A 23,326-nucleotide genomic window follows, 5' to 3' on the forward strand; every position below is an offset into this window, starting at 1 on the left:
TGTACGGTTGGAACTAGGGGCTCAGGATCTTGGGTGTCAGCCCAGAGCCAGGCGGGAGGGCAGCCCTGGTGAGGTGGGCCAGCCGGAGAGAGTTAGCCGGACCCGGTCAGGCCCTGGGCTGGCCCTTCTTACTCTCTGGGGCTGCAAGAACGTGGCCCTTCACACAGCAGGAGGACTGGAGACCCCCGACCCACCTTCCCGGGTCTGGAGTTTCCCTCCCCTGGGAATGAATGAAGGAATGCTCTGGAACACCAGGCAGGGCATCCAAAGCAGCCCCACCCCCACCCCACTTCCCCAGGCCCGGCCAGTACAGGCCTGGAGGGCATCCGCTCAACACTGAGGACGCAGCCCAAAGGCGTACCCCACCCCGAACACCTTGCCGTCCCCGAGAATCCAGGGACCAGAGCGGTGCACGCCGGTCCAGGGGGACAAAGCAACGGTCCCCGTCCTCCCTCCACCCCAGCAGCTCCCGGCGGCTCCCGGGCCTTGGAGCTGGACGGCACAGGCGGGCGCAGGGGCAGGGGAGGGTGGCGGTAGAATTCATGATTATGCTGGAAAAAATCCGCAGTTCCGCTGCCCTTGGCAACGCCTCCGCACATTACACAGCCCACCAAGTATGAGCCGCACACGCAGTGCACGGGCCAAGTCCCTGCCGTGCACATACAGCTGAAAATATTCAAAATACACACTGAAACAGTGACCTCAGGCAGACCCACTCCGCACGCTCGGGGGCCGCACCCGCCACAGCGCGGCGCGGGGACGGCCGCCACCTCTGCGGGGCCTGCTGGCCGGGGGCCCGGGATGGCTGGGGTCTCCTGGGGGCCCATGGCATCGCCCACCACGCGCGCCGAGCACAGGCAGCTCTGCCCATCCGAGCACCACGATCCCTGCGGGCGTGCCCCTTACACCCACACGACGACACTCAACACCAGGCCAATGAGCCTCAGCCGCCCCCCACCCCCGTCTGTGCACCGCTGTCCTAGCTTGGCCTCCAGGAGGGCAGAACGTGGGGGCCCGGTGAGGATCCCCCATCCCGTTTTCAGAAATGCGGAAGAGGACCCTGAGAAAGGCAGCCGGAGATGAGACCAGGACAGGCGTGCAGGGACCAGCCGGAGGGGTCCCTCTCTGACGCTGAGAACGGGCAGTGGCCGCGCCGGGGTGCCTGGCCCCCAGGCTGCTGGCGCTTCGGGACCCTCTCTCAGTGATAAGCGGCTGCATCTCGGGGTCCACACCGCGGACGCCCTCCCTTACGCTGAGCCCTTGCTCATCCCCCAAAATGAGGGCTCAGGCTGCAAGAGAACTGTGCACCCGGGGCCTAGGGCCCCGCTCTCCGCCCGGACAAAAGCAGGCATTGTGGGGGGTGGCGGGGGGGGCCTGGAGCCCACGAGGCAGGATGGGTGAGGTCAGCCCCCCCTCTCCGTGGGCGCCCCTGAGCAAAGCTGCAGAACGGGGCAGATGCCCGTGGAAAGGCAAGGAGAACGCTCACGGGCTTCGGGGAGCAAGGAGCTGGCCTCCGCGGCCCAGGTCCTAGGGGCCAGGCTGCACTCCTGGCCTGGGAGCCCCCCCAGCTGCGGTCAGCTGCACAGCTCCGATAACAAGGCGGCAGGCAGGGCGGGGCAGCAGCCACCCCCCTTAGCAATCCCGGGGTTCACAGGAAGGACTTATCAGCCCCCAGGGCAGGGCTGTGACGACTGACTTCTCCTCTTAATCCCAGCCTGCTGCTGGGCTGGCTGGGGGCACGCACCTCTCCATCCCTCGGCTGCAGGGCTGGCCGTGACTCCGAGCGGGTGAGAAGCCCCCCCGAGGGCCAGGCCCCCTGAGGCCACAGTCAGCAAGAACGGCCTGTGTCGGAGGTGGGCAGGGGGCTCAGAGGCAGGCCCAGGGCAGGCTGGGTGCCTTGGCCAGCGCTGGGGGTCCTCTCAGCTGCTGGGTGGGCAAGGCCCCCCTATGTTCTATAGGAGCAGACCTTCCTTCCAGAAAGCCTCCACCTCTATGGGTCCCAACGCTGGGAGGCTCTCAGGCCACCAAAGGCAACCTAAAAAGTCAGAAGCTCTGGGTCCTGTGCTTGCCCTCTCTGTCCGGAGCCTCCGGTCCTTCCGAGCCTCCCTCCCCAGCTCCAGCCCTGACCCAAGAGACTCAGAGCCTGTCAGCTCTGGGCCCTCGGAGGACCTGGCAAGGCCACCTTCCCGGGACAGTTAGTGACATGAAGTAGCTCCAAGCCGACTTATGCCCTGCTGGTAGGTTTTGGGGACCTCTTGCTGGCATCAAAGCTCCCGGCCTAGGCCAGGTTCTAGGAAACCTGTTTGCTCCGTGAAGAGTATACAGTTGTTGCTCAATCATCTGCTGGCTCAGCCCGAGACAACCTGCTGGGCCGGGCCCTGGGGGAGGGGCCCTGGCACTGGCCCCCGGTGGGGAGAGGGGCTGCCAACTATCTCCCTCTTCCCACAGGCCTGGAGCCCTGGGACACCTCCGCAGGGAGGCTTCCTGCCGCCCGGAGGTCTCCTGGATTTATGGGCTGCTCAGGGGGGGCCCCAGGGGCTTCCCAGCAGCTGCCCCTCCCAAGGAGGCTTGGGTGGCCAGCCCTTGGCCTCCCCCCACCAGGCTGCCCGCCCAGCCATACCTTCCTGTTGGGCCGGTCCAGCCGGGGAAGGCTTGTCACCCATCTGTCTCGGAGACAGCGGCAGGACGAATGGGGGAGGACACTAACCCCATGGAAACCATGAAAACCATGCAGCCCCATAAATCTCCCGGCATAGAAAGTGTGTCATGAATTGCAGCCACTTCATAAAATGCAGCCCTGACCACATGTTTCCCAGTCCCCCGTGAAGGTAAGAAAGGCCGGAGCCCGGCCAAGTCTTGTTCTCGGAGATGCTGACCCGCCAGGGGGGACCGAGCGAGCGTGCGGGCCGGGGGTGCGGGGCGGCGAGGCGGGACCCGCGCACTCACCTCGAGGTGTCGCGGCCGTCCCCATGAAACGGGGTGGTGAGCTGGAGGCTCACTGTGGCCAGAGCAGGCCACGGGCCACAGCCCCCCGTGGGAGTCCCTGGGAATCCCCGGGCTGCCACCCCGAAAAAGTCCCACCTCAGACCTCAAAGAAGGTGGGGACGCCCACCTTAGGGCTGGCTGAGGGTCCCTCCTTTTTACTTCTCAGCAAAGAACTCCTGGTTTGCCTCTCTCTCTCTCTCTCTCAGAACCAAGAGCAATGTGAAGGCTGCCTCAGTTTCCTGGCCAGGCCCCAGTGCTTAGGCTCCATTCTTGGGAGGGGAGAGGGGTGAGGTGCCTGGGACCATCTCCTTGCACAGGGATCCGCGGAGGAGGGGATGCCGGGACATCTGGGAATCGGAGGGCCAAACTCTGGGGAAGACAGGAGCCCCGTTCCCTGGACAATGGGCCTGGCCACCTGCACCCCCTTCACAAGTGAGAAGGGGTGGGGCGCTGGCCGCCCCGCTTGGCCAGAGGCTCACGTAGGAGAGTGGACCTGAGCCCTGCCTGCCCAGTGGGGCGCCCTCATCACGGGGCTGGTCTCTTCCTCAAAGGAGCCAAAGGGAGAGAGGGCCCCTGCTCCCAGTCAGGAGGGACTGAAACAGCCTGGCTTGTCCCCCGCCCCCCACCCCAGGCCTGGCCAGAGCTGCTGGAGTGTCACCCCCAGAGGATGGCCTCACACAGGCCCAGAAGATGCTCGATGACCAAACCTGCCTCCCAGCCCGCCCTGGAAGGCCCAGCAAGGCGCGCCGCCCCAGGCCGGTGCACCAGAGGGGTTCTGGCCTCTGAAGGAGGGGAAAGCAAGAGGGTCGACCTCCCCGAATATGGCCTCAGTCCAGGCCCCGCATCCCCCCCCCAGGTCCCTCCCGTCTGAGGTCCCCAAACACAGCCCACAGCCCAGTCCTCATTTAGGCCACCACCTCCAGGCAGCCCCTTCGCAGGAGCTCAAAGGGCAGCCCCGCCTCCCCAGCTGGAGCCCTGGAGTGGGGCCGTCCAGCAGCACCCTCTCATGCACCCTCTCATGTACCCCACTCAGCTCTAGCTCCTAAAAGTCAATCCACACCCAAAGGATGGATCCTGCTTCTGCAAGGAGCCCCGAAGAAAGGGCCTCCGGCCCGGAAATAAGAGCCAAGCGGGATCCAGACCACAGCACCAGAGTCCTTGGCCAGCCACGTTCCCCTGGGGACATCAAGCAGGTGCCTGCAAGCACTTGGAAGGGTGTCCCTGGTCCCCTGCCACGCACGCAGCCTGCTCCAGAGGGTGCCCTCGGGTCTGGGGGCGGGGGCCTGGCCCTATTTTCCAGCCGGGCCAAGCTGCACGTGGCAGGAGTGCCAACACTGGGGGCAGGCCTGGGGCAGGAAGCCCCCGGCACAGTGAATGGGGTGCTGGGCACTGCTCCCAGCACAGGGCAGCGTCAGGACCCACCAGAACCCTGCCACGGGGCGGCCCTGCGTCGCTGAGAGATGCTCTGTGACCCTGGAGACAGGCCCCCAGTGAGCAGGGGGGACAAGTGCTGCTCGTCACAGGGGTGGGACACAGCCGGGGTCCCCAGCCCCAGGTGCCCGGCTCTCCAGGCACCTTGGACAGATCCCTGCCCCTGCCGCCTCCAAGCCTCCGCGTCCCCATCTGTGAAATGGGAGGAGACACCTCTCATTAGCCAGGCTCGCTGGCCCCTTAGAGCCTCCCCTCCCGCCCTGCCTCCCTAAGAAAGGATGTTCAGAGGAGAGGAAACAGTGTGAGAGAGGAGGGGAGGAAGCTCCAGCGACGGGGACAGACGCAGCCGGGAGCCGCCCGCCTGGCCGCCTGCAGGCCCCTCTGGAGCTCAGCACCCTGCAGCTGGCTGGGAGGGGCAGAGGTGGGAGGCGTAGGCTCCGGGCTCCCCTGTCTGCAGGGACAGGGAGTCACTGTGCTGGGGAGGGTGGCGGGGGGCCCGGTCAGCGCAGCACCCTGCGGGATCAGGGGCCTTTCCGTCAAGCGGTCACGGGGGCCCTTGGGCCCTCCCCGTCCAACCTGGTGGTCACCCGCATTCCTCGACCTCGGCCTGACTCACGCGGACCCAGCTCCACATCTGGCCTCCAGATGGGGCTGGCCCTCTGGGGCTGGGGACGAGGGGAGGTCACATCTGGCTGGGGAAATCGGAGGATCCCCAGGGGGGCCAGTGACCCCCAGGGAAGGGTCAGCGAGCCTCTGAAACACCACGCCACGTGCTGCTGGCTGCTCTGCGTCCCGCTCCTTGGGGCTGGGGGGGATGCTCTGGGGGTGGGGGGGCGTGGCGTCTCCTAGGAACGGCCCCCAGGGACGGGGAAACATCTGCACCCACACCCGAGCCCCGAGATCGCATCCCGCTGTACACGCAGGCGCATCGCCCCCGGGACGGGGTTGAGAACCCATCCAGTTCTCCGCACTTAACGGGATTGATCCTGATCAGGAATAGCTCTTGAACTCAAGGTCAAGAAACGGAAGGGGAGGGAGTGCTAAGAGGGGAGAGGCCATCCTTTGCTGGGGGGGCCCCCCGCGTCCCTGGGGCTGGTGAGACAAAAAGAGGCCTGAGTTAGGAGCCTCTCCCCCGACCCCATCTGATCTCCAGCCTGAGTAGCTGGACGAGAGCCAGGCAAGGGCCAGGCCCCGTCACACTGTCCCCCCCAGCTCCACGGTAATCCGCGGGCACCCCCACACCTGTCCCCCATCAGGGATTGGCCCACGACTCCCTCCCCCACACGGCCATGCCCATCGCCAGCTCCCCCCCAGGCCCGGCCACAACGTCCGCCACGTCGGCTCCATCATCTCTAAACGTCACCCCAACACCACGGGGACCACACCTGCCGGTTTCCCAAGGAGGATGTATCTGGCTTACCAGGAACGGGGAGTCAAGGGTCCGGTGGGGGGAAACGCGTTCTTGAGCCTTCTAAGGGACAGCTGTGCCCCCTCTGTGCGGCCAGAGGCTCCGGGCCCTGGCCCGGGGGAGGAGAAGCCTCTGGAGCTTTGGAGTCCCCGGTCTGGAGCACGTAACTGGATCTCGGTGAGTCTCAGCATCGCGGGCAAGTGTTCGCGTGGGTTCAGCAAGGACGGGAAGGAAGGCAGTGAAGTGCCCCATCCCGGGCCTGGCGAGGCCGCAGGAGGTCCCAGGGCGCACGGGGGGATGTCAGTGTGAATGACAGCTCCGCTTAGGTCCCAGCCCGCTTCTGCCACGGGCCCCGAGAAAGCAGGAGCGTGCGCGTGCACACACGCGTGCACAGCCTGGCGAGCCCCATCTCCCCCCCCAGATGCCCACAGAGTCTCCCCTTTGAGCTGTACCCCAGAAATGATCCTTGCGGGACCTCAGGAGGCCTTCTTGACACAAATCATCTTGTGAAAAGCATTCTGATTTTTCCATCTGGCGGTGCCAAAATGTCTTTCAACAAAAGGGGTGACTAATAAACATTTCTGGGAACGAATAATTTTTCCAAGAACTGGCAAAAGTGAGATGATCTCACCTTTCAGAATGTGCGCTGTCTGTCTGCCCCCCACTTTCGAATCCCAGGGAGAAGGAAGAGGCAGGAGGCAGCTCTCGGTGGGCTCAGGGTGGTTTGAGCACGTGGCCATGGCGGCTGAAGCCCACACGGGCCTCTCGCCAGCCTCCCTGGCCCCCGCACCCCCAAACCCAGCACCCACTTCCCCAGCCTGTTTCCACTTCTTCCTCCCTCTGCCTGGGAGCCTTGCTTTGCCCCGTGAGCGCTGGCTACCAGGGGCCCCCTCCTCCAGGAAGCCTTCCCTCCACACCCTCTCTGGAGAACCAGCCTCTGGACCTCAGGCTGGTCCACCTTCCCAGCTCTCGTCTGTGTGTCCTTCTCCCCTCCTAGACTGTAAGGGCCTTGAGGGCCAAGCTGGCGTCTCCTGCACATTCGTAAGCTCAGCACCCAGGTCAGGAGAGGGCGCACAGCAGGCGCTCCGTGAGTGTGCAAAGAGGGATCACACTCAGGGTCACACACACACACTCTCGCACGTGCACACTCACGAGCACACCCACACCTGTGGTCACACGCGGGCACGTGTGCGCACACACACACGGCACACACGCGTGTGCGCGCACACGAGTGCACACCACCATGCTCGCACGCTTGCACACGCACACGCTCACATACTGTCACACGAGCACACCCACACCTGTGGTCACACACGGGCACGTGTGCACACTCACACACGGCACACACACGCATGCACACCCACGTGCGCACACCACCATGCTCGCACGCTTGCACACGCACACGCTCACATACTGTCACACGAGCACACCCGTACTCGCACGCCCACACACGTGCACACACACGCCCACACTCACACTCATGCACACCCACGAGCACACACGCACCTGCTCGCACAGTCACACCTCCACGTGCACACCCTTACGTGCACACTCACGCACGCCGTCACACGAGCACCCACCGGGGCATTCACACCAAGGCAGGGCCCCTCCCAGGCGAGGGGTCCCCCAGGAGCTGGCCGGCATCGCTAAGACACTGGGCAATAATGCGAACAACCGTCCCTCATGGGCAGCTCGCTGGCGGCGTCCCCTCGAGGGCAACAGAGGGCCGGGTGGCCGCAGACCACAGCATCACCCTGCACCCTTGCCCCGAGCAGATCGGGTCTCATCCAGAAGGACGTCGTGTCCCCTGGATGACACCTCCATGTGCAGGAAACCGAGGCCCAGGCCGGTGAGGCTCCTGCCCGAAGTCCCGCAGCACGTTAGGGGTCTGTGCCTCCAGGTTGTGGGGCCCCTTCCCTGCAGACGGGAACACAACGGGCCACCCTTCCCCACCTGGGGTGCTTTTGGGATGTGAGAAGCATGGCGGGGCTTGGCCCTGCAGCCCTCCCCTGACCCCAGTCCTCCTTGCCCTGCTTGGTGCCCACCCCAGCCCTGCCCGCGCCGGGCCCCTCTCGTCGGGAACGCGCCAGAGCGAACACAGGACGGGACCCGTCCGCACACCCCTGCCGCCCGCTGCCCAGGTCAGCGGAGACCCAGCTCCACGTCCGCAGCAGGAGGAAGGGGGCCTGGGGCCTGCTCTTCACCTGGCAGGGGCAGTAAACCCGGGGTGCTCATTAGCAGCTTCTGGAACATCCAGGTCACTGCTTACGTTTTCTAATTGGCTCCCTGCCGGGTGTCAGTCAGAGCAGAGACGGTGCAGCCCCTCAGAAGCCCGGTCCCCAGTCCTCCTTGGCCTGGCCCGCTCTGCCCGCCTCACCTCCCTGCGGACCCCCAGGCCAGCTCCCTCCTCGTCCTCTTCCTGCTCATCGCACCCCTGCGCCGGCCCAGGTCTGCCCCAGGCAGGGGAGGGATGCCCCCACTCGCATGTTATCCGGGGGTCTGTGGTCCCAACAGAATGCAGGGAAGATTCTCTACGAAGTCCTGCGAACCCAATCATGACACCTCACCCCCCAAGCCCCAGCGCAAGGCCTCTGGCTGTACCTGTGGGCCCCTGCCCAGCCCTGGGGGGCCGCCCCCTCCTTCCTGAACAAGCCTGTGGGGCCCCTCTGAGTTCATAAAAAAGAGGGTGTCTGGCCCCCTTTGGCAAAAAGAGGGTGTTCAGCCTTCCTGCTGGTAGGGGGCCAGGAGAGCGCCGAGGGGGACAAGGGTCCCCCGGAACATTGGGGGTCAGGGAAGCTGAACTCAACGGAGGAAAAGAAGAGACGAGAACAAAATGGAGCCAAGTCGGATAGAACCAGGTGGAACGCAGGAGCTATTCTGGTAACTTTTAAAAAGCCTAATTCTTCCTTTCTTCACTTTTAGAACAGAACAGAGGCTGCGGGCCAACTCCTCCCAGAAGGACAGCTTGGCTCTCCCTTTCCAGCCCCTCTCAGGTGTCCACCAAAGGATGCTTCCAGACAAAACTCAAAGCAATCCTTCCCCAAGGACACCCACCATTCCTTCCCCCTGCCCCCTGTCCTGGGCAGGGTTCTTCTCTACGACCCCGAGCTCTCCGGGCCTGCGCAGACAGCCCGCGCTTGAACCCCAGGCCCCACGCCTGGGAACGGGACAGAACCCTTGGGCCTTCTTGCCTGAGCCCTCATCCCTCTCTTGTGCATGTCCCTGGGGCTCAGAGACAGCACCCCCTTTATCCTTAAACTGTCTCAGAGCTTGTTCTTTTTCCAGCGGGAGTCAGATGTTTCTGCACTGTGTCTGGTGTAAACACTTGAAAGGGGCTTTGGGGAATTTGCTGTGGGCCCTACGGGGGTCTGAACAGGGCCACCCACGGACGCACCCCCATCAAGCGGCAGGCCAGGCGGCCTGGGGGTGGGGGGCGCTCTGGGCTCCAGTGTGGGGTGTGTAATGTGTGTGTGTGCGTGTGTGTGTATCCGTGTACTTACACACACTCTCACGGGGTACAATGATTACGTTTTGTAAGTTCTCAAAATTCCTCTGGGTTCCCTCATGCCTTTCGTTACGCTCAACGGGCCTGACGCTTGTCCTTATTAAAGAGAAACCCCTTCGGTCTGGTTGCAATGGCCGGCCCTGGGAAGACGGCAGGCCGGGCTGCTGGGCGCCCCTGGGTCCCGGAGGGATGGAGGGACCAGACGCCACAAAGCCGGCTCCTTACCTCCCCCGGGGCAGCCTGGCACAAGGTGGCTCCCAGCAAGTGCGTACAGAAGGCGGGCACGGCTGCCCGACGGAGAGGGGGCGCAGGGGGGCTGGTGTGTAGTGAGCGAGGGGCTGGGTCACCCCAGGCCTGACGGCTCAGGGGACAGGGCTGTCAGCCCCACAGCTCCTGGCTGCAAAGCACCCTCAGGGACCCCCCTGTAAGATGCGTTCAAACTTCAGCGAACCATTTAAAATGCAGATTCCCTGGCCCACCTCAGCCTTTGCAGAGTCAACCTCCGGAAGGAGCAGAAGGCTTTTAAACCCCCTTTCCTGTTGCCTGGAGGACCCCACCCCACGTTAAGCCATGGAGGGAGACTCAGGTTGAAAGCCCATCGTACGGATGAAGGCACGGAAGACCAGAGAGGTGAAGCGACTAGTCTGAGGCCACACAGGCCCCCACCCGGGGCAGAGTGAAGGCCAGAGGCCAGGCTGGGAATCCCAGCCGCAGGGGAGCTCCTGCCAGGGAGAGAGAGCCCAGCCCTCGTGCCCCCCTGCAGCCCCTCGCACCCCCAGAAGGCCCCTCGTGCCCCTTGCCTCCAAGGGCCTTGGAGGAAGAGCTAACAAGTTCCCTGGGCGTGGGATCTCGCCAGCCAGGCCCCTGTCCAGGCACCGGGACACCACGACCAGCAAGCAGCCAGGGCCACCTGCCCCCCGAGCCGGGCTCCTGGCTGGTCACGTGGCCCCCGCGGGCCCCGCCAGACACGGGGACTGGCACTCACCATAGTCCTTCCTGCAGTACTTTTTCATGTTAATCTTCAGCTTCCCTTTGGAGGCCTTGCAGTAGGAATCGCAGTCTGCAGGGGAGGGAGAACACAGACAAAAAAACCTAATTAGGCTGGCGATGAATAGGCTGGGGGCCGAGGGGGAGGCCGCCTCCGCAGATACCTAGGGGCCTGTGATACCCATGGGCCAGGCCGGGCGGGCGGCCATTCAGGGCAGGCCCGGCCTTCTGAAGAGGCGCTTGGGACAAAGGGCCCCGGCCCGACCCCACCCCACCCCCCCGCCCCGTGGCCCGACCAACCCTTCAGCCGCTGCCTGGAGCCCCCTTGGCCTCCATGAGGGACGCTGGGGGCTCTGGCATTGTGCCACCCAGGGCTTTCTGAACGCCACACAAATTCCCCCCACCCCGTTCTTCAGACCCAACCGGAGCCTGATTAAAGCTGATAGAAGCCTCATTGTCACCCCGCGCCCTGGGTCTGTGTCAGGCGCTGGCTTGCGTGGCGCAGAGCTTCTGGCTGGGGTCAGACCCCAACAAAAGAGGTCACGGAGGAAATTAGCAGCCCATGAAGCATTAGAAAACCCCTTTGGTGTCCACTCTACTGGAGTGTGCAAATAGAATGCCCTGCGAAGAGTTGTTCAGTTCTAATGGGCCCTACTGCTGAGAGGCAGGGCTGCCGGGCCTGCGTCCACCGGGGAGCCCGTCGGGGGCTTCTCGAAGCCGGAGCGTGAGCACAGCGGAAAGCACAGGGCCCCCCAGGGCCTGCCAGCCACCGGGCCTGCTTTTCCTGGGGGTGGCCTATGTCCACCCACCGGAACAAGCCTCCCACCTCGGCCCAGCCTGGCCCTCTCCCTGCCAGTGTTCCCCGCTCTTCTGACAAGGGGTTGGGACTGCTCGGCTGGATCCGCGGGGGACCGAGACCCTTAGCACGATGGCCAGCCCGGCAGCAAGGCCCAAGAAATCACCCCGGCCTGCCCCACACCACTGCCCGACGTGCCGGGCCTCACTCAATTCTCACCACCGTTCCTGGATGTGGGGGTGGTAGTCTCGTTCTGCAGATCAGAACACGGAGACCCCCTGCCCAAGGCATCCCTGACAGCTAGTGCCCAGGCTGGGCTTTGAACCCAGACGTGGGATGCCTGATTACTGCGCTCTTGGTTATGCCATGCTGCGTCTCAGCAAACACTGGTGGATCCCCTCAAATGTGAGCAGGGCATGAAGCTCAGAGCGGGGCATGAAGAGTACCCCGTGTTCCAGCAACTCCCCCCCGCCCCCAGAGTCAGCGTCTGGCCCCATGGAAGGTGGCTGCCTCCTTCCAGGTCCCAGAATTCACTGACTGGTGCCTCGGTTAGAGTTGAAACAGCTCCATCCCACTGCCCTGGGGGCCACGGGCCCGGCAGCCCCCTGCTTCTCCTGAGCCAGCTCCCAGGTCCGGGGTGGGGGCGGAGGGGAGGGGTACCCACTTGGGAACCAGTCTCAGGAAATGGGGGAAAAAAGCAGCCCCCCTTCCTGCTCCCCTGTGGTCTGAGCCCTGGGACCCCCTGCCCCCCACCAGGACGCCCTGCCAGGGGCACCAGGAGGCTACCGTGCTAGAGGCTTCTGCCAGGTGGCTGGCTGGCTAGCTGGCGACCGGCGGGGGGGAGGGCGCACCTCTCGGGAGGCAGGGCCAGGGCCGTCCAGAGACCGCGGCCTGCATTCTAGGGCAGCCAAAGTCAAGGCGAGGAGATGGCGGCCCGAACGCACAGACCAGGGGCACAAGCATCAGGCCCACCGCACCGCGCCTCCCGCTGGGGAGGAGCTGCTCTGGGCCACGTGTCAGCCAGCTCAGGGACAGATGGCGTGCACAGCAAAGCCACCACCGCGGCCCAATCCAGGTTGTGCGTAAGTCCCGCGGTCCCGAGCGAGCTGGCTGGGATCCCTCCCTGCTCTCGCCACTTAGGGAAGCTAATTGGAATGCGAGCGGCACTGGGTGACGTGATTCCTGGGACAGCCTTGAACCCCCTCGCTCCTCGCCTTCTTGTTATTTTTTTACCCAAGTCAGAAGTCGTTGGCCCACGTCAGGGGCTGCATTCTGGTCGGCAGGAAATCACCTACGTCCTGCCTCCTCCTGAGGCACACAGCGTGGGGGTGGGGGTGAGGACAGCACCTTGCAGCCGCGGGCTCTGCAACCCTGCGAGGGAGGCCCCGCTGGTCCCGCCTGAAAGCCAGGAAGCTAGGGCTCAGGAAGGTTCTAGAACACCTGCCGCATGTAAGCCACACGCTGTGGGGCCAAAGGCACGGTGGCAGAGCCCAGTGACAACCTCCTCCCAGGGCACCTCGAGCTCTCACTTCTTGCCTTCCCTCCTGGTGACATCTACAGTGGTTCTTTCCAGAACTAAGTATCCACCTGGGACAGAAATCATCCTAGAACGTGTGGCATCCATTCCCTGCCCAATGAGAACATATTAGTACTAGCCCTGCTTCTCAGCCTGGGCCATATAACGGAATTAGCTGGAAGCCTTAAAAAACACTGATGCCTGGGTCCCGTCCCCAAGACCTGATTTCCCTGGTTTAGGGGGCAGGCTGCATGTCCTGATTCTTGACATTCCCCAGGGGAGCCTGATGTGCAGCCAGCCAGGGTCCTGGGAGCCACTGTCCGAAGCACCAGGAGCTATGGGAGGTGGGGACAGGGTGCACAGAGCATGAAGACTGGCAGAGGAGAGGCTCAGAGAAGGTGGTTGTGGACTCACACTGGAGGGTGCTCACACAGAGAACCCTAAGCTGCCTGCTCTTCTGGGAAACGGTGCTAGCCTCTGAGCATTTATAGTTGTTGCAGGGGGCGAGGGGGGGGGGTCCTATGTCTTTCCTGTCTGTCCATCAGAAATACTTCTGTTTTAAAAAAGAATTTTATTTATTTATTTATTTGAGATAGAGAGTGAGAGAGAGAGCATGAATGGGGGGGCAGAGGGAGAGGGAGAAGCAGACTCCCCGCTGAGCAGGGGGCCCAACGTGGGACTCCATCCCAGGACTCCGGGATGGTGACCTGAACCGCACACAGACACTCAACTGACTGAGCCACCCAGGTGCCCCAGAAATACTTCTTAGGTCAGTGTGCTCATTGTAAAATGTTCGCTACTCCCTTCAGATTTGCCGATTCCAATTTGGTTGTGGAGCTAGGGAAACAAAGACCAAGATTGTTAGAACTGTACATAAAACACGGGTAAATCGGCTTGCAATGAGGGAGACGGAAATGCTCTCCTTTGGGTAATGTGAATAACGTCCAGAACGTGGACACTGTGGCAGCTATCTGGCGGCTTGTGGACTCTTTGTTTTGGGTGTATTCCAGAGAACTGAGGTCATTGGACAAGTGGTCCCTGGATAGGGAAAATGTTCCTGCCTTTTCTTCTTTTATCAGATACACACACAGCCACAGAGACTGCCTCAAGATGGACAAACCACAACTTTTACATGCAGTTCTGACTCCTTCAAAATGGCATATCTACTTGGCAGCCACCCATGGAGCCTCTCCTTGTTTGGTTCCAAAATAGCTGTAAAGACAATGAGAAAAATGAAAATTCACACTCACGCCAAAAACCAAACTGATAGATGACCCAATGTTGGAATCTGGGAGCAATCTCTATTAATTAAAGGCAGATGGTGTTGGAATGAGCAAAACCTGTCCAAGGTTTTACCTCAAGACACGGCCTTTTGTCCGACGCACAGGAAGATCTTGAAAAAAGAGAGGGCACGGGGACAAGAACCAGAAAACAAATGGGCAGGAAGTAGGCAGGGGCACTGGGGGTGGTGCCCTCCTCTAGGGAGGAGAAGCTTAAGGAAGGGTAGGGCCCAGAAGGACAGACAGCACATTTCAACTTGCATTTTTATCAAAATTACTGGTGCAGAGAATGAGGAAATCAGGTGGTGCAGATAGAAGGATACCATCTCCATGGAGCAAAAGTGAATCGAGGGGAAACACTGGTAGGAGCCAGGGAGTAGGGCCAGAGCTGCATCTCTTCCTCTGCCATCCAGCTTGCAGCTGAGATGGGTATCCAGCTGTTGTGCTAGTAGAGGGATCTGCAATTTTTACTTATTTTTTTGCAAAACGCCAAACAGTAAATATTTTAGGCTTTGCAGGCCATACGGTCTGTATCACAAGTATTCAAAGTCCGTTGCTGGGACTTGACACCAGCCACGGACAACGTGTAACCAAATGCGGCATGGCAGACTCAGAAAGATCTAAAAAGACACGGTCTCTGTGAAATTGGAGAAGAAAGCCCGAAGGGAAGACGAGCCTGAGCTGAAGAGGCCATATGACAACACTAAGAACGTGACACAGGAAAGAAAGAAGAGCTGGAAAAACCAAAACCAAAACCTAAAAACTCAGTAGCACAGTTAAAACCTACTCTGGAAGCAGCAAAGAGAAACGATCCTGGAGACACCTGATTCGGACACACAGAGAATAAAAACTGGGGAAACTCTCACAAATTCTAGAGGAAAAGGATAAAGACATGGAAACCATGAAGGAGAGAATGGTAAGGATATAAGAGAGAACGTGGAGGGTGACATACGATGGGGAACAAAGGCAGTGGGATAGAAACAAGGATCGAAGATCGGACTCCTGAGCTGAAGGCAGATCAACATAGGCACAAGGAGAAGGCTCACTGACTTTTTGGAAAAACATCAAGGAAGAGAGACTGACACCCAGACACATCTTTGCACAACATATGAAATACCAGGATGAGGGAAAATTATAGATGGGTTAGAAATCAACAAAAAGAAGCCAGCCCGTAGGTCTTGAGGAGGGAAAAGTCTGTGATCGAGGAATTTTATACCCAGCTAGACTGTCTCATATGTGTGCAGGCCACAATGAGCAGAAGGCATTCTCCAGCATGCAAGGATACAGACAATATTCTCATCATGCATCCCTTTTGAGAGAGGTACTTGAGAATGTTTTCCAACCAACCATGACATGAATCAAAAGTAAGAGTTTAAGAAGGGGACAGTCTTGGTGAGATCGTACACTACGAATGCATTGGTCATGGGCTCGGAAACCTGTGAACATGGAGATTTCATATTTGGTTCTAAAACTGAAGGCAAATGTCAAAATAATTTTTAAATGTTTGAAAGAAAACGTCCGTGTATATCTAAGTATAAATACATATAAGTACAAATAACTATAAAATGTAGTCTGAAACCTAGATCATATTAACAAAAACTAAGCAGTGGAATGAGTCCTAAGTAGGTAGAATGTAAGACATGCTCCTCCCTGCTTGGCTCTGACAAATAAGAGCCATTAGATCAAAGAGTGCTTTTAAAAAGTCCAAAGGCAACCACAAAACACTAGAGAAAATGGGAAATAAATTACCGGTAATATGGGGGTGCCTGGCTGGTGCAGTGGGTAGAACATGAGACTCTTGATCTCAGGGTTGTGAGTTTAAGCCCCAAGTTGGGTGTAGAGCTTACTTAAAAAAAATTTTTTTTTAATTATAGGTAATATGTTTAAAAAAAAAAGAAAAATAGAAAAAGTGGAATATATAAAAAGCAACTGAGATCAATCAAGATTACAGAAGAGCAACTATCTAAAAACAAAACAATGCCTCTTAACGGAGTCCACCCCTCTATTGAAAAATGGATTTAAAAAATATTAAAATAACCATTTCAGAGGGACATCACTAAATGAAGCAATTTGTTTTTAAAACTTACAACTTTGAAAGAAGATGCTGTAAGCTTCTTTAAAGAAGTTCTAAGTTCGTCACCCACTAACTAAGAAGTTTGCCTCATAATAAAAAAAGAGAGAATGTTTTGTGTGGAATAACATCTTATTGAAATATATTAAGAACAAAAGTGTTAGGAACACAAAAAGGAACAGATAGTAACCTGAGCAGTAAAACGATGCTAAATTAATTCCAAAGGAGCTGGAAGCAGACAGGCCACATTTCCTGACCGCCATGTAATAAACAGGATTTACTGTTAAACAGAAAAGAATGAAAAATATATGTACTCAACTCTAGAAGTTAGAAAGAAAGTCAGAGAGAGACTGGCAGCAGAAGTAGAAAGTAACAGCATGGAACATCAGAAAAAACTCACACGTTGTAAACACCCCCAAAAACGGATTCTCAGGAAAGTCCCCAAACCAATAAACTTAAAACACACAAACACACACACACACACACCAAAAACAACCAAACAACAACAACAACAAAAACCAGACAAGGGGCGCCTGGGTGGCTCAGTTGGTTAAGCGACTGCCTTCGGCTCAGGTCATGATCCTGGAGTCCCGGGATCGAGTCCCGCGTCGGGCTCCCTGCTCGGCAGGGGGTCTGCTTCTCCCTCTGACCCTCTTCCCTCTCGTGCTCTCTGTCTCTCATTCTCTCTCTCTCAAATAAATAAATAAAATCTAAAAAAAAAAAAAAAAAAAAAACCAGACAAAACACTGTCATGTCTAATTATGAATACGAGAGAGAAATCAGATCCGCGCATTAGGAAGTAATGAGGAAGGGACTATTGTAAGAGTCGAAATTATAATTATAAATTATAAATTATAAGGCTGCTACAGTATTCAGCTTTAGGCCGAAATCTTGGACACGGAATGAACTGCATGACTTTTTAGGAAAACGTAAATGACCAAGTCAAACTAAAGAAGAGACAAAGAATCTTCAGCAATCTCTGGATCCAATGCTACTTGATCTGGGCAGAAACAGGAAAAGGTGGAAATTGGACCACGTGCAAATACCTAAAATCGATCGTTTTGCAACTTAAAAAAAGGGGGGGGCAGCATCCTATGATTCAACCCTGATATAAAAGCCAGCATGAGCTTATCCACACACAGACCCTGAAGACCAGCCGACTGATCTCATTCACCAGTTGGGCCCGATGTTTTCTGCCCGGCGGGGTCCCAGCCTCCCCGGACCAGTGGCGGGGCCCTGGCGCCTCGGTCTGCCCCTGCACAGGAGTACCGAGTGAGGGGTGAGCAGGATGCTCGGCGGCCCCCACTCTCTCAGGGGACCCTCTGGGGCTCGAACTGACAGTACAGGTAAATACAGTGAAATACCCGGGTCCCCCGCCACTCCCATCCTCCTCCCCAAAAAGACAGGGAGCTGCCAGGGAGGGACACGGGGACCCGGGAGAGCTGTGGAGACCTGGAGGCTGCCATCTGCGACTCACAGCAGGCCCATCCTGGCTGGCTGGCATCCTGGCTCCTCCTGGGAGCAGCCGACCTCCCTTTTATTCCCCCCACCTGCTCCCCTGACCAAGCCACAGCCAAGAGCCAAGAGGGGGCCATACAGGCCCAATCCCAGCGGCCGAGCCGCCTCCTCCTCTCCCACCACCTTGGGTAGCTCATCCCTCTGGTCTGCCTCCTGTGTCCCAGGTGCCAAAAATCCTGCTGGGCAGGCCTGCTCGCCGGATCGAAGCTCATCTCGGAACATATGGCAGGCGGGGCCCAGCGTCCCCCGGTCGGAGCCAAGGGCGCTGCATCTGGTGCCTCCCTCGGAGCAGGGCGGGGAGCTGGCCAAGGTCTCACTCTGAGCAGCACCCCTGCCTCTCTGCTTTTGGGCTGTCAGGCTCGGGAAGGTGGGGCCGTGGGGGGGATGAGCAAGGGACACCAGCCCCCGAGGTCCATCCCAAGGCTGAGACCTGAAAGGTGGGTGAGTTGGCAGATTCCACCAGCTGGGTGCAGGGGAGGGAGGGGTTCCTGGTCGCCCCCTGGCCAGGGTGGAAGAGCTCAGGGGGGTGGGGCTAGGAGGGACCCCCTGCTGGCTCCATCCATTTCGACAGGGCCACTCTGCCCACCAGCAGGTGACAAAAGGCAGGTGAGGCCAGTCTGCCCAGAGGAAGTGTGTTTTGGCCTCATCTGACCGGGAGCCACAGAGCCACCTGGAAGCCCTCAGGCCAGAGTCCCATTTGCACACGGCAGGTGTCCGTGGGTTTCGTAAATTAGGCCATTGTAGGGAAGGCATGGTGAGGATGGAAGAGGCACTCCTCATGAAGCCAACTCTCGCCTCTCTGTCCGAGGCTGCAGGTGACTTAACGCTCTTCCCCCAGTAAGACCACATTTTTAGAATCTGCACCCACAAGCACTGTACCCAGGGTTCAGCCACCTCTCCGGGAGAGCCGGGCTGGGCTCACAGGCAGCTCTTGAGCACCCAGACATCTCTCTAAGCCCACACTGGTCTTGCCCGTCCACTCCAACACCTCTAAGCCCTACTTGCCTCCTATAACATAATGCCCTTCTGACTTGGGGCTCTGGGGCAGAAAAGCCAAGGACCCCCCTGCGAAATGAGGCAGCCCCCAGCAATGGACAGCCAGAGGAGCTAGGCATGCAACCTTGTGAGCAAATGACTAGAAAAAAGCCAAAAGCATTTGCAACACAGATAGCAAAGGATTGGGGTCTTTCATATATAAAGAACTCTTCCGAATCAATAAGACAAGCAACTTAAAATTCAAAGGAGAAGAACAGGCAATTCACAGGAGGGGGGAAAAGAGGGACAAGGAGATGTAAAATGGCCAATCTCAAGTAATGAAGGGAATGCAGCTTAAATCAATGGGAATACAGGACTTGTGGCTCGCAAACAGGCAAAGGCAAACACACGCACACTCAACGAGGTAGGGGTGCAAATTCCTCTTCTCTGAATGCAACTGGTATCGAAATGTCAAAACCGTGGAAAGATGCACACCCTTTGGTGCAGCACCCCCACGTCTACGAAGTTATCATCCATTCACCCCCTTACAAAGCTGGCTAAACGAGTTCTGCATGGCCAGGGCTGGGAGGTGCTGGGTGTACTCAGGAACAGTCATGGGGGCTTTGCAGCAGGAAGGGACAGGTCAATAACATGGGTGTGATCACGCTCACCCAAGAGTGACACTCATAAAGGGGAGACGATGAGCAGAGTGCGCCGGTGGAGAACAGGCATGGGGATGGATTTATGAAGGCCAGTCTGAGGGAGGTGACATCAAGGATGACAAGGACTTAGCTCCGTGAAGCACACAGAGCAGCAAAGGGCCAGGCAGGAGGGAGGAAGCGAATGAAGGGGGTGGCAGCCAGAGACCAGGGGTCCCTGGGGGCTGGTCAACCTTGGCAGGGGTTTGGATTTTATTCTAGAAGAGTATGTTATCACCGAAATGTGGGTTGGTGGGACCATGGTTGGTTTTTATGCTCTTGCTTTGGCTTCTCTATATTTTTCATTTTACTATAACAACTATATAATTCTTGTATTCAAAAGAAAAAAAAACCCTAAGACTATTCCGAAGCCAGTCTCTCCTCAGTGAGGATGGGGACAACTTCTTTATGGGGGATCCTATAAAACTGTCAACCAGGTGACACTTGTATTCGTAATCCATGGGGCCCCTGCCACTGGGAAGTGCTCTATCCCCCCAAGAGATGGTGAGTGTGTGTGTGTGCGTGCACGCGCAAACTTCCATTCTCTTGCAATTCCATACACATGAGTATCAAGGGACAAACCCAAAGTGAGTTGTCAGCCAAGTGTGCATATGGTGGTTGGGAGTGAGGGTGCTCCTCTAGCTAGAGTGGCCAAGGATCTTCCCTGAGCAGGTAACACAACACGGAGACCTACACAGTGTGAAGGGGGCAGAGCAAGAAGATCTGAAGGAAGAGGGTTCCAAGCAGGGAGGACAGCCTGTGCAAAGGCCCTGAGGCAGGATCATGCCCGGCACCTCCCAGCAACTGAATGAAGGCTGGGGTGCCTTGCACAGAGTGAATGAAGAAAGGGGGCAGAGAGGCGACTCACATAGTCTGATGGGCCATGTGGGGCCAGGTATGGTTTGGATTCTATTTTAAATAGAATGCAAAGGCACTAGAAGGTTCTAGCCCGGCCTTGGTTGCTCGGTGCTGCGGGGTGCAGGGTCTCTGGTTGTGCGTGAGGAGGGAGGTGTTCACCCTCCCACCTCACACCTGAGGCCACAGGAACACGACCTCCACTCTGTGCTATCCTTAAAAAGAGCCAGCTCCCAAGCTCTTAGAAACCTACCTTGTCGTTCGGCCCCAGGAGCCTCATTCCTTCTCAGAGCGCAGCTACGTATTCCAGTGAGGAAGTATGGACCCGCGTGCTTTCTAATGGCAGGAACCAAGTGCCGGATCCTCTTCCTGCATCAAGCTGGGGGCCCAGGGCTCAGCGGGTTAGAGCCGAGGCTGGTGCTCCGGCCCCCACCCCGTGCTCCAAGGGGAACCCTGCCCTGCCTTTCTGCCCCTTCCCCAACTACGGCCACGGGCACCCAGGGCTTCCTGGGTAGTCTCCTTGCTGCACCTGCAGGGGCGGGCGGCAGGCGCACTGCACAAAGCCCACCCAGGGCGCTCCTTTCCCATACTTCCTCCCACAGAGCCACCCGCTTGTGACGGCTCAACCATCAGACCTGGGTCTGACAGATCTGCTACTGCCTCCCCAGCATCCACCCTCCTTTCTTCCCAGACAGCAAACCCCAATGTTTCCAATTTAAATACTCTCCAACACTCCCTTGTGGCCCACCCTGGCCATGTACCTGCTTCTGGCCCTGATGGTGTCACTGGAAGTCACCTAGGAGGGGCTCCGGGGGAAGCAGCTGTTTCTTATCAAAAGGGGTCACATCACCAGCCCAATGATCTGGGGCCCTTAACCACTCCGAGCCTCAGTTTTCCCATCAGCAAAACGGGGTCACGGTGATGACAATAACCGTCCTGCCCACGTGCAGGATTTAGGAGGGAGTAACGATGGTGTGGTGACAGAGACCAGGTATGTCACACAGAGACGGCCTCTCGAGGACATGACCTCTCGCCTGCCAACCCGCACTCAGAGCACCCTCAGCGGGTCCCCAGCTAAACGAGGTGAATGACAAGCAGCGGGAAAGCTGGGGCCGGACCCTGGTCCTCAGCTGAGACTACAAAACTGACCCAAACCAAGAAGCAGCTGGTGTGGAGTCTGGGCCCCCAGCAGGAGCCTCATCTACCTCCAAGATCACCATCCTTTCTGGACCCGGAGCTTCCCATCCGACGTTCCAGAACAGCCTGGCTGCACCCCTCTCCCAGCGGAGCACTGGACCTTGGTCCCAGCACCTGGCGCAGTGCGGGTCACCCCTGAATGCTCGCTGAACCCACCAGACATCGCGGTATAAAATAAGCCAAAAGCAGTTGCCCCTGTGAGGTACCAAGCCTGCCTGGCCAAGTGAACCCACAGATACGGGCTCCCCAAATGAGGGACGCAGTCAGCAACCTTTGCGATTATTTGGTGACACCCACGAGAAAGCGTGGGATTAGGCTTGGGCGTCCGTGAAGCCGGCTAAGCTCTGTGACAAGAAAGAGGACATGAGCTGGGCTGGAGAGGGCTTGAGTGGCCCCCCCCGAATCAGGAGGCCCTGCTGCCTATGTTGGGATTTGCGGCTGGTGGCTGAAAAGTGACATCCTTGAGCTCCGGCCCTGGCGGGCTCTCCTGCGGGTCTCCTCGGCCTGTTCTCTTTGGAGCGCCCATCTCCACCTGCACCCCGGGATGTGATCCAGCGGGAATGGTTTATCTCAGAATACCCATGAACTTCAGGGCTGCAGGATCCCGGGGGCGGGGCGGGGGCGGGGTGGACATTAGCAGGTAGGCTGTCGAGGAACTGGGAATGCTGACCCTGGGACATTCAAGCTGTGTGTCTCTGGGCATGTTACTGCACCTCTCTGAATCAGAGATTTCTCACTGGATTGCTGGGCACACCTGATTTAAAAAAAAAAAAATATATATATATATATACTTTTTTTTACAGTTCTTACTCAAATATGGACTGACTGACTTTTGGCTGTTCGGAAAAGCAAACCCATCTTTAGGGGATCTGGTTCCTTCTCAGCACTTGCCACACAGCACATATTCAGTTTGGTTTACCTTCTGCTTCCCTCCCCAAGCATGGGGGCCACGGCCTTGGTCGCTGCTCTCTCCCCAGGGCCCGGGACACGTGTAAGCCCTCGATAAACATTTGTTGAATGAGCTGAGTAAAAAGGGGGGCGCTCAGCTGCCATCACCGTGCTCCCCTGTCCAAAGGCGGAAGACACCAGGCCCCTCAAGGGACCCCACCCCGAAACACGGGAGTTTGCATAAAAGGCAGGCAAGCAAAGGCCCGAAGCAGGACTCGGAAGGGAGGGTGGAGAAAGACAGTTCTGGAAAACGCTGGGAAACACAAAAGCCGGGCCATAAATCTTCCCTCTCCAGGGAGGGTGCAAGGGCTTTGGTGTTTGGTTTGGACTTTAATAACACAGATTCTAAATCCGCTGCCTCGTTATGAAAATATATTTGCAGATTTAAAATACTGGGCCTGGGATGCTGAGGGCAGCTCGTCCAGCAGAAGCTGGGAAGGCTGTGGGCCGGGCTGATCCCATGGGAATGAGCACCTCCCCCACCCTCCTGCTCCACCTGCCCTGGAAGCCTGTCCCGTTTCCGTCGGCCTGATGCAAGTCATAGGGACACTGGCCTCCCAGGAAAGGGGAGCAGCAAGCAGCCTTTCCCTCCCTCAGCTGATGACTGTGGTCACCAGTCCCGGCCCCTCTCTGGGGGAGAGGGGGCAGGGCGGCCTCCAGCCTGGTTTTGGGGGTGGGGTGGCCAGGCTGGGAGAGGTCAGGGGCTGCGCTGGCCACGTGAGCAGGAGAGCATCTCCTCTTCTCCACTTGGAACAAGAGGGTGCCATGAGTCCCCAGCATGCTCTTTCTTCTTGCTGAACAAGATGGATTGGAAAACAAATTGGCTCAAATAAAGCATGTAATTAGATTAAAGCCTCTTGCCCAGAGCCTCTGGGGCTGCAAAAAGCCCTCCCGACTGGAGGCAGGACAGCCCGGCAGGCTGAACCAGCTCCTGGACATCCAGAATTTTCTCTTGATCCCCAGCCACCCACCCCCAGTCCTCCCCAGCTGATGTGAACCACGCGGAGAGGATTAATTCTACCGCAAAGATGGCCCCAGACCGGGCTCTGCCACCAGCCCCACAAGGCTTGGGGTCACCCCGTTCCCTGCCGGCAGATCCTGTCCCGTCCACGTGATGCAGCTGGGGCTCAGCCCATCTCCAGCCTGAACACCTGCC

General features: G+C 58.5%; 2 long non-coding RNA genes across 2 annotated transcripts in view; one reads left to right on the forward strand and one right to left on the reverse strand.

The window, feature by feature from the left end:
• The first annotated feature begins 2,438 nt into the window (after positions 1-2,438).
• LOC145717423 (uncharacterized) lies at positions 2,439-6,318 on the forward strand. The gene is made up of 3 exons (XR_014140621.1): positions 2,439-2,828; positions 5,673-6,001; positions 6,246-6,318. It is a non-coding gene; the product is annotated as an uncharacterized LOC145717423 (long non-coding RNA).
• Positions 6,319-7,304: 986 nt separating this feature from the next.
• LOC115936567 (uncharacterized) overlaps positions 7,305-23,326 on the reverse strand; it is a 35,016-nt gene continuing 18,994 nt past the window's right edge. Inside the window, exon 3 of the long non-coding RNA XR_014140622.1 lies at positions 7,305-10,389. This is a non-coding gene — a long non-coding RNA (uncharacterized LOC115936567). The remainder of the gene's footprint in view (positions 10,390-23,326) is intronic.

Source organism: Leptonychotes weddellii, chromosome 15, assembly GCF_054177405.1.
Source record: "Leptonychotes weddellii isolate Sample4059 chromosome 15, ASM5417740v2, whole genome shotgun sequence".
In the NCBI taxonomy this organism is placed as follows: domain Eukaryota; kingdom Metazoa; phylum Chordata; class Mammalia; order Carnivora; family Phocidae; genus Leptonychotes; species Leptonychotes weddellii.